Raw genomic sequence first — 10,219 nt, forward strand, 5'->3', positions numbered from 1 at the left:
TGTGACATGCGTTACAATACAGTGGAACTGAATACAGAGCAGATCTGATTTTGAAATGACATTTTACTAATGGGGGCTCCCATAAAATTGTAATATGGAATTGAGAATAAAGCTGTGGCAACATCCCAGTACACTGCATCCTAGAATGGATTCCAGGGCCAATGTCATTTCCTCGGAGTTAACTAATTGGTTAAGGACATGAGTTAATTCCTCCAGACCAGTGGAACCTATTAGTGCTAATTTGGGCTATAATGAAGAATGGGATAAATGTTAAGTCATTTCCTAGGAACGAGGAATTTTGGAAAATAATCATTGGTTATCCTCTCATTGTTCAGAAGAGCCCAGTAAATAGCACTGAGTGCTGAACCAATTGAGAAACAAGACAATGACATAAAGGCCATTTGGGCAAGACTATTACTTTATTACTGATGAAGTTGATAGTGAGGAAACTGACTTAAATCTGTAGACAAGTAGGCCCCACAATACAGAGCCCCACTGGTCTACTGCTGGCTCCCTGGCACAAAAACTTTTTGCAAAACTTACAGCATGGGTAGAGCAGGCCAGAGCACGTGCTTTCTGTGGGCCAGCTTGCTCCTGAAGAAAGAGGAGAGAGCAAGGCATTGAGCTAAGGATGTCCATTTTTTCCATCAGATGAAGTCACTCCTCCTCCCATCAGTTGAAGCCCTTTCTCCTTTAGGAAGACTGAGTGAAAGGAGTGGAGAGAGTTCAGGCCTGGTTCAGGAATGGGGTTCCCACCTCACAAAAAGAAACATCCGGAGTGGGGAAAGATGTTTTCCCCTCTGTAAAGCATGGAGGCCCAGAGAGAATATGTGACCTTTCCAGCACTGGTGGTAGTGTCAGGGGTGAAAGCCAGAGCTGTTTCATTTATTTGTGTTTTAGAAAACAAGAGCAAAAACAGAAAAAGAGAGACCTCCTGATGTATTAGCATTGCACCTGAAAAAGTTGGGAGTTGTGGTTGTTTCGTAGACTACAAACTTAGCATGGAAACTGTTGGTCACATGTGTGGCTTAAGTACAGAGACCAGGTCACAGAAAACAACATATCTGTTCTCTAAAACTTTCTGAAGAATCGTATTCAACTCTATGAACTATTTTATTAGGCAGATTGATGATATAGGAAGTACAGACAGATATGATCAGCACAGTAAGCAGCTGAAACAGAACTGGAATTTGAGAAGTCCTCACTGAGAAGAGGGAGGGGACGTGCTTCTGTAGAGCTCCAGAACACAGAACCAAGAGTGGTGAGAGGAAGTCACATGGAGGCAGTCTGAAGTCAATGGAAGGAAGAACTTTCTAACATATGCAGATGTGCGCGCACGCACACACACACACACACACACACACACACATGTCTAGCAGTGAGCAGGTGCAAATCTGATCATTTCTCCGCCCTGTGCAAACTACTGGCTGGTTTCCTACTACTCTTAGACAATGTCCAAGTTCCTTAGTAGAGTTTATGAGCTCTTCGTGGACGGGCCCTTCAGTCGGTGTCCAGCCCCAGTTCGTACCCACTCCCTGTCACTCCACTGGCTGAAGCCACACTGATGTTCTTTAGTCCCTGGTGCACAGCAGGCTCCTTCCCACCTCCCACCTTGACTGTGCAGGCCCCTCTGCCTGGGTGGTCTTCCTTCTCTTCTATACCAAACCAACTCCGGTTCACCCTTCAGATCTCAGTTTTCCCATCTTCATGGAATCCTCCCTACTTCCTGGAGGAGGTCATTTTGCCCTCTGCTTGTTTCCCTTCTTAGTGCTTGTCAGAGTTGCGGCTTTACTTGTCTTGTCTGACTGTTTAATTAATGTTTGTCTCCCCTACTAACCTGTGAATTCTATGTGGGCAGGGAATGTATCGTTACTCACAGTATCCCAGAGCCTGGCACAGTGCCCACACAGACCTACTCAGCAAAGAACTACTAAACGAGGAGGGGAGGGGAGGGCCAGAGGAGGAGGAAGAAGAGACTCCCCAGAACTAAAAAGGTTCAAGCAGAGTATATGAAAGACCATCTTTCAAAAAGAAAGGTTGAAAATATTCCTGCGCTGGTAGGACGACTGAACCAGCTCAAGGCAGTCAGCAAATATCTGCTAAGCACAGACTGTGTTCCAGGCACTAGGTGCGGTTCTGAATCAATGCCTGCACTGATGTATAAGAGAATTTTCCATTCTAACAGCTGGTGATTACATGGAGCAAATCTGTTTAACGCAGTAAGACAGAAAAAGAAAAAATGAACACATATGACATTCAGGACCAGGTTTCCATCCCAAACTACAGTCACATCTAATTTCATTAAAGACATATTACCGACTCTGAATATTGGAATTACTCCTTTTTGATGAGCCATAGCTATACTTTACAAAGAATGGGAGAGGGAGAATTAAATTAATATTCTTGTGGGAAGCAACTGTGAGAACTAAGATAATCACCCCAGTGATTCTGACTAACCTTCCTTAGGAGTACACTAAACAAAGCTGAGTTTCCACCGAGTCCTTTCACAGAGTTCAAATGTGTAAAGACAGGGATGAAAAAACTCAAATTCCGTTTTACCAGGATGTTGCCAGCAGTGAAAGCCTCCATTTAGAATCCCTTGTTTTTTAAAATGTAACGTTCCTGTTCTAAAACTGTGTACATCTGATGGAAGATTGAAGCCAGACTTTCGGCACCTGCTGTCAGGAGAGGTGGGCGCAGGGAATCATGAATGAATAGAAGGAACAGAGGCTCATAAAGGAATAGCCCAGAGCTGATTCTGGCCTTAAAGAGAACAGAATGAACCCTTTACCCATTTAAATTTCTCTCTGTGCAGCTAGTTATTTTATTCTTTACTCGCTGGCCTAGTCTTGGGAGATGCATCCATATATATCTGCTCTCAATTCTGGGACGTGCTGCCCAGAGACAGCCATGTGAGAAGCAGCTTGAAGGCAAATTAGTGCCACACTTCATGGCCTCTGCCCTTGGGACATTCAGCAGTCCCTGCTTTCTCTCCAGGTGTCTCAACACCTAGAGCATGTACTCTTGTTCCCTTCTTGTGCATCTACAAGAGTTTTGTGCCTGGGAAGAGTTCTGTTGTATTTTAAGATAAGAAATATCACATCAGACTTGTTGACAAAACTGGAAAAAGTAAGAACGTGGTGAAAGACTGAAGATACAATTGGGCAAGGAGATAATTAATGGAGCAAGATTTTGGAGGAGGTGAGAGGGGTCTAACAAATGCCCATTCATCTGCAAAGTCATTTTAAGACTCAGTTCCAGAGGTCTGCCACGAAAGCTCAGAGTTCTCTAAGTCGGAAACTATTCAACTTTACAACTCCTCTACTGCTTATATCTGCTGCTTCTTATCAAAGTAATATAGTAAAATAATAATAATTCAAAAACTTTTGCCATTCAGCTCTAAGATTACAGCCATTCATAATACAAATTTAAACTATATTGGCTTCATGGCACTGAAGCTGTTTGAGTTCCCATTAATTACGGCCTGAATTGATTAGTAGATTTAAGAATCACACTTATAAATGTAGTTTTCTGAATGCCTATCTAACAGTATAAGTAAGATATAAATAAACAATGTACTATTCAGTCATAGCCAATGGGTAAATTACCTGATCACTATTAGTGTCAAGGCTCAATGCTTAACAACTGTGGAAAAGTGACTGTCAAATTAACGGTGAAAGTACAGGAAGCAGACCTCTGTGACCATTGGAATCTTAAGATTCATTGTCTCATTTTAATATTTTTCAAACGAATTAAATAACCCAACTCTGAGAAAATGTGACATTTACCAGGCTTTTGCGAATGATTAATTTGGTATGTGTGTCTTTGTACTTTTTTTTAAACTTTGTGTTGATATTACGGAAAATTTTAAACATATGCAAAAAAGAAGATAGTATAATGAAACTTCATGTACCCATCACCCGTTCTCCCTGAAAATTATTCTGAAGCAAAGCTCAGATGTCATTTTATTTCCTCCGTGTCTACTTTTTATAATTCTAATTACCAGTGCTTACCTCCTGGGATTGAATTATTTATCAGTCATCAAAGACACATAATAACAAGTTTCTCAATAAATATTTGTTGGTATAATGAACAAAAGGCTAATATTTATTAAGCACTTACTGTGGGCCAGGCCCTGTGCTAAATGCTTGGCATGCACTCTCTCTTTTAATGTTTATAACAATCCTAAACCATAAATATCTTCACATTTCAAATGAGAAAGCACGTGTAAAAAGACTGAGGGACTTCCCCAAAGATAAATATAAATTCAATGAAAATGAAATCAAACTAAACTATATTGTAAAAACAGAATAAAAGCAAAGCATGGGGACTTCCCTGGTGGCGCAGTGGTTAAGAATCTGCCTGCCAATGCAGGGGACACAGGTTCCATCCACGGTCCGGGAAGATCCCACATGCCTTGGAGCAACTAAGCCAGTGCGCCTAGAGCCCGTGCTCCACAACAAAAGAAGCCACCACACTGAGAAGACTGCGCACCACAGTGAAGAGTAGCCCCCGCTCGCCACAACTAGATAAAGCCCACATGCAGCAACAAAGACCCAATGAAGCCAAAAATAAATAAATTAATTTCAAAAAAAAGCAAAGCATGAATGACACTTGATATTTTAATTAGGTTCAGAATCCAGGCATTTGAGAATGAAAGTAAATGTGGAAAAACATTAAAAATGGGTTAATCTGGGTAGAGGTTTATGTTTTAAGTTATTTCAAAATAAAAAGTTAAAAATTTGAAGTGGGCCCTTTTTTTTTTCTCAACAAGCAAAGTTCAAGGAAGACCTTGTACAATGGGCCCGGATTTCTCTTATTTTGGGTTCTTCTGAAATGCGAATCTAAGTCAAACTTAGGTTTAGGTCCGTTTTTGGGGGGGATGGGGCAGGGAGGGTCACCTCAAGAAGCAGAAGTGAGGGGAGAGGGAGGGTGACACAGGGAAGAAGAAAAAGACAACACAAGAACTCATTATTAGTTGATCTCTCCCTGTAGGCACCTAAGACTCAGTCCCGCTGGGGACCGGTGGTAGCCAGCCTCCAAGCCAGCCCCCAGTGATCCCTGCCTCCTTGTAATCACACCTTTGTGCAGCGTCCTTCCAGACTCCACCAGGCTTGGTCTGTGTGACCAAGAGCATACAGCAGAAGTGATGTTAAGTCATTTCTGAGATTAGGTCATAAAAAAAACTACAGCTTCCATTCTGGGCACTGGTCCTCTCTCTTTCAGACCACTCACTCTGGGGGGAGCCGTATGGCCAGGAGCCCTCGGAAGGGATCCACGTAGTGAGGGGAATCCTCCTGCCAACAGCCACGTGAGTGAGCTGGAAGTGAATCCTTCAGACCCAGTCCCACCTCAGATGACTACAGTCTTGGCTGACACACGGTTAATCTTGTAAGGAACTCTGAGCCAGAACCACCTAGCTAAGCCGCTCCCTGATTCCTGACCCATCGAAACTGTGAAACAAGAAATTGTTGTCATTCTAAACCTCCATGTTGGAGGTAATTTGTTACACAGGTAACTAACACAGGACCCTCTGAGGAACTGTGGAAATACACCCCAGAAACCTTCTCTCAAAGACTGGGAGGCTGAGGCAGTTATCCACAAAATCCCAACTCCACAGCGGGCACTTGGAGGTGGGATGCTGTCAACACGCCAAAGCCAACACAGACAACATCATAGGCTGGGCGCAGAGTATGTGAGGTGGGGGCACCAGCAAGCCTCTGCCGAAGTACTTCACGGTGATCCCATCATTAACTTTTCTGGGACCAGATACAGGTTTCCTGCAACATGAAGCTCTCCGTAGGAGCTTTCCCCTTCTTATGTACCGTGTTAGTCTTTCAAAATCTGCAAAGTTCATCTCACAGAAGCATTAACCTTGCCAGAATTGGAATTTTAAGACTTTATTTTTCTGAGTAAAGAAGTAATCTCTGTTATTAAAATATATACAAAAATACAAAATATCCAAAGAAGAAAATTTTAAAATGCCAAAACAAATGCACCATTCACAGACTACCACTGTAAAAATTCTGGGCCAGTGAGTATGCTGTCAAAATACACATATGTAATTATTGAAATCATATCAGTCATAGTTTTATAGATGCTTTTATCACTAAAAAATATATTGAGAGCAATTTCTAATGTGAAGTAATATGATTTCAATAACTAAATCTTAAACACAAACCATTCAATGAAAAACAATAAATCTGACTAGGTTTCAATTATGTTTTCCAGAATGAGGAAGTTAGCAGTTCAAGTGCTGAGCAAGTCAGGGCGTGGCATCACTTATTTAAGCAACACTAATAAATCCCATGCCCTGACCATGGACGGAGGTACTTCTGAGTGCAGAATGAAATAACCCTCCAATTGTGTTTTTCGATCTCTGTTAACATTTTTCATTAAAAATAAAAACGAGCTGAGCCAGTGGGTCAGCTTCCACTCTTCAGTAGCTGAGTCTGGCCTTGTACTCACTCCACACTTGTCTGACCAGATGCTCCCAAATGACCTCCTCCGTGGGGTAGGCACACGCCAGCTCCAAAGCAGTTCTCCTGAATTCAGTGCTGGCTTCTGCCAGAAACTAGATTTGGGGAATAAAAATGCATTCTTCTCCTTCACTAATCTAGAAGAGAGAATGAATACAAAGAGCTTTAGTTGTTTAATGCACAAAAGAAATGTAGTTCAGGATCAAACACAGATCTGAAAGAGTTAATGTGCCCCTCTCAACCCCTCAAGGGCCCTAACCAATCAACATGGGTGTGCTGTGTATATGGGGCGCTGCTGACTGGTCCACCTAATCTTGGAAACAGGATGGCAACGATAAAGGCCATTTGGATCCATCTAGTCCTGACATCTCTCTTATCAATACCTAAAGGGATTCTGCATAAGGAATATGAAAGGATTAGTTAAGAAAATAAGAACTCTTAATGGGACAAGTCATACACAGTTTGTATATAACATAGGTAATTATACCACAATTTGCAGGTAGCATGGAATGTGGGTCTGATGTTAATATTAATCTTCCCTCAGTAGGACACAGTGCTCTGTGCCTCAGTTCTTGTCCTAGTCCAGATCTTTCTCTTCTTCTACTGGGTCAGATGCTATGCCTCTGACCTCTATCGTACACTTCTGTGTTCTAGATGGTTCCTTATGTGCCAGGGATAGAGTTGTGAATAAGAGACTGATCACTTTCTCATATTAGGCTTCCTTCTCTCTTCAATTATTCAAAAATTTTGTCACCTTTAAGGCTCAGCAGGGTTATTTCTTTTGGTATTACAATTTTCATTCTTTTTAAAACTGCTATTTCCCAATGCCAATGTATCAGAAATTAGGGCCTCTGAAACACTTCCTGTAGCAGAGTGAGTGAATTGGAATCCTCTAAGATGTTAAAAGAGGAAAAGAGAATCTTTTAGGTTGGATATGCCTGGAATGCAGTCTTATTATTTAAGTGGCTTTTCCTACAGTTGTGCCTCTGTTCCAATACAAATGCTTCCACTGCAACTGCCTGTTCTAGAGGACAGAGATTGGTCTCATAGAGAACAGCTCTGCAGGCTAACTCTACATGGATTCTGTAGGCAAAGCACTGGTTATAAGTTTCAAAACTTCCTTGAATACTCTTACTTTCACTGTTTGAAAACTTGTGAATCTCAAAAAGTTAGAAAAAAGCCCAAGAGTCTATCTACTCTTAGGAGAATCTATAAGGTTTTAGTTAAATACAGGATAAATCCTGAATATATAGGACATGAAAAATGGCAGATCAAAGAAAGGTATTTACTCTTGGGGAAAAAACAACAACAACAAAAAAACAGTAAGACCAAATGAAATTCCAAGGCAAATTTAAAAAATTTTTAATTCTATTGAAATTTTTTCAATAATTCTGAACCTGAAGTTTTTGATTCCCATGAGATCATCCTCCTCTTTGGATTCCTACATTGTGGAATGCTGTTAGAAACCCTCTGTTTTGTCTGTGAGCTCCTGTGAGCTGACCAGATGGACAAAGCATGTGACTTTCCTAAGAATGATTCAGAGACCACTTTGGAGAAGGGACTGCTCTTACCAGGCACAAATGCAGATCACATGAATCATCCACTGTTTCTGCCAAGCCCTAAAACTGTAAAAGAACCCAAGTCACAAAAAATCAAAGGTAACTCTTTATCAATTAAATTAAGCAAGAGACAAGAAGAGTCAAAGCAGAAACATGGATTTTTGATCATTTCTACTATAGCAATAAACCTACACATGGTTGGTTCTCCAGGAGTCAAATAAAATGGGAATCTAAACTATGTTTCCAGTACTCTAAAATCCATATAGAGCCAAGAACCATATATTCACAAGGACTGAGACACACCACCGAATAAAACTTAACATATCCAAGGCAGCTAACCTACTTTTATTAAGCTTTAAGAAATTCTTCCTAACAGCCAAAATGAATGATGATTACTTTTTGAGTTAGTGGGACTTAAGCTGGAACTTGTAGGACAGAACAGTATTCACTCGGGAAGACAGATGATCTAAATTATTTCCCATTTACTTAGTAACCAATATGATGAGTCTTATTTACCACCCCCTCCATACATGATCCTCATTCCTTAACTCATGAGATTTTTACACATTTCTCTTAAAGTTATGGAACCCAGAACTGGACCATCTATTGGTAAACATCTGGTCCACACTGAGCTTTCACTTCCACACAGGAAAGGAAACACCTGAAATAAGAAGGAGCCTGCGAGCCAATTTGAGGAGCCAGCACCCCAAAGCTAGGTGTTCCTAATGTCTCTGAAGCAAATGTTTGTGGAGGGAAAAATAGAACTTTTCAAAGTGTGCACATATGTGATTATGCAACTGTTTGGCTAGTCTAATATAGCTATGATTAGTTAAAATATTTTGGCCTTCTTCAACAACTTAATTATTTAAGAAATATTTTTCTGATCAAATATAGGTTTCGCCAAAAAGAAAATTTTATAATAATTCTTTCCACATAAAATATTACAGTTGTCTGGAACATATGTCTGCTTTAGTTTGGTGATGTTTTCTACTAGCTGTGAACCTTGTTCTTACCTAAGTTTATGAACATCGTTTCAGCTTGTTTCCATATCTTTTGTCTCATCATTGGAGGATGCTGGCATCATCACAAGAGTAGGAGTTGGCGAATGAGACAGATAGACCTCACTATCAGTCCTGGCTCTGCAACTTACTAAGGGACCCTGGGCCAAATCCTCAACTTCGTGGAGCCCAGTTTTGTTTTGTTTTTCAATTTGTAAGATAGAGATAATAATTAACTTACAAGTTTTTGTAAGGATCAAATGAAGAAACAAACATGAAACCCCTGGTGTAGTGTTTCTGTATTAGGTACTCAGCAAATGAGAGAGCTTTCCTTTTGTCTGAGGGAGCACAGACATCCTCAATCTAAAAATTATAGTTGTCTAGACGCTGAGGGAACATGTAAATATTCGTTTGAAAATAATTGTTTTAATGACATATATGCAAACTAAAAATTAAATACTGTATATATTAGATTTCTAATAGCGGGCTCTGAGAAGACTAATTTAATCTTAAGCTTCCTTCCTCCAGAGATCAGCACAGATGGAGTCAGTGTAGAAAGTCAGATGGGTTCAGACATTTGGTGTATGTGCTTGGCTGAGGAGCCAATGGGGCGAAGCTACCATCTGTGGGATTATGACTGGACGCCTCTAAATTAGAATCCCGCCCAGGAAGAAGGATACCACAGCGCCACGGGAACCTCAGTTGGCCTTGGATCGTCAGTGCCCCCGCCGTCCCCACCGGTGGGCCATCAGAGGGCCCTTTGTTCTGGGACACGGGGCGCGGCCGGGAAGGCGGCCGCCCCCTCACCCATCACGCACCGCACGTTCGTGAGGAACCTGGTGCTAAACCATCATAGACGAGCTGCTTCTGGGTCGGGATTTCGTGCGTAGCAGAGCAGCTCCCTCGCTGCGATCTATTGAAAGTCAGCCCTCGACACAGGGTTTGAAGAAACGACTGAAAACAAAAAAAAGAAAAAGGGAAATTTATTTTATCTTTTTTTTTTAATAAAAAAAATAAAGAAAAAAAAAGTCCAATCACATAAGGCCAGATGAACTTTCTGATTCTCTGCCTGGGCCCCATCCATAGAGATGGGGTGATGACATGCAAAGGCCATCATCAGTCACCTTCCCTCGCAGGTGACCCTCTGTTTGAGGTACGTAGTGAATGACAACCCATCAAAGTT

General features: G+C 41.3%; 1 long non-coding RNA gene across 1 annotated transcript; it reads right to left on the reverse strand.

Moving 5' to 3' along the window:
• Positions 1-6,460: 6,460 nt before the first annotated feature.
• LOC130847864 (uncharacterized) lies at positions 6,461-9,922 on the reverse strand. Its single transcript, XR_009052490.1, has 3 exons — positions 9,855-9,922; positions 8,051-8,104; positions 6,461-6,616 (listed from the first exon to the last, which is right to left on the reverse strand). It is a non-coding gene; the product is annotated as an uncharacterized LOC130847864 (long non-coding RNA).
• Positions 9,923-10,219: the final 297 nt, after the last annotated feature.

This window comes from Hippopotamus amphibius, chromosome 3 (genome assembly GCF_030028045.1).
Source record: "Hippopotamus amphibius kiboko isolate mHipAmp2 chromosome 3, mHipAmp2.hap2, whole genome shotgun sequence".
Lineage (NCBI taxonomy): Eukaryota > Metazoa > Chordata > Mammalia > Artiodactyla > Hippopotamidae > Hippopotamus > Hippopotamus amphibius.